This window comes from Bufo gargarizans, chromosome 4, assembly GCF_014858855.1.
Source record: "Bufo gargarizans isolate SCDJY-AF-19 chromosome 4, ASM1485885v1, whole genome shotgun sequence".
Lineage (NCBI taxonomy): Eukaryota > Metazoa > Chordata > Amphibia > Anura > Bufonidae > Bufo > Bufo gargarizans.
In genome coordinates, this window is record NC_058083.1 from 96,713,935 (window position 1) to 96,715,083 (window position 1,149).

A 1,149-nucleotide genomic window follows, 5' to 3' on the forward strand; every position below is an offset into this window, starting at 1 on the left:
TTCTGAGCGGATCATTTTCCATTCAGAATGCATTAGGGCAAAACTGATCCGTTTTGGACCGCTTGTGAGAGCCCTGAACGGATCTCAAACGGAAAGTCAAAACGCCAGTGTGAAAGTAGCCTTGTTGTCCAATCAAGTGAATTTGCAATCCTGTAGACTGCAGCTGTCATTCAGCAGTTAAAATGAATAAATCACAGTGAAGCGTTTTTTTTGTTTGTTTTTTTTTAAGCGTCGTAGCCCTGTCGCAAGTAACTTACTTTGAAGTCAATGGAGCAATAGTCTCATGCGACTTGCGACACAAAATCCAGCAGTGTTGGATTTTATGTGACTGTAGGTTCACATGTCACATGTAGCACTGCAACACCTTTGACATACATTATATGAAAAGTCATGCAACACATGTTGCCGTGTAGCCCTAGCCTACTTGCCACTGTGGCATGGCAATTAGCGGTAATCTACAAGCAAATCCTCTAGTGTTGATGATTTTGTAAAGATCTGCACATGTTGATATAGGCAGTATGTATAAACTGTGCGAATCTGGAACTTATTTTTTTACTTTTATTTCTCAGGCGCTGTGTGTCAGGATTTGCTTTAGCAAAAAACCTTAGCCTGAAAAATAAATTTTCATGCATTACTTACAAAATGTTACAATTTGATGCAAAATTGCAAGAAGGCGTCCATAAAATGCTGTATGGCTTTTTACAATTTATCAGGTGTGTACATTTAAAAATATACCCAAGTATGGAGGGGGGGGGGTATACATTTTACTATTCAGGTTTTCTTTGTGTATGCAAAAATTGTCCTGAAATGCCTGACAGAGAAAAGGTTAAACAGATTATATTTTAATGACACTTTCCCGTATTAGTCTCCGTATTAGTCTCCTCGTAAACAATGCAGCCGTAGAGGCATAAGTTTGCACGGGTGCACATAGCATCATAGCTTACTATGATGCCGTGCGCATCGGGACGCCCGTAGGGCTATTGTCCCGCACTCATAATATCATGAGTGCAGGACAATAGTCCCGTGGGCGGCCCGATGCGCACATCATCATAGTAACCTATGATGCTGTGCGCTCCCGTGCAGACGATGTATGCCGCTCCGGGACATATGGCCCGCTCACGGACCGTATGTCTCAGAGGGCATACGGTC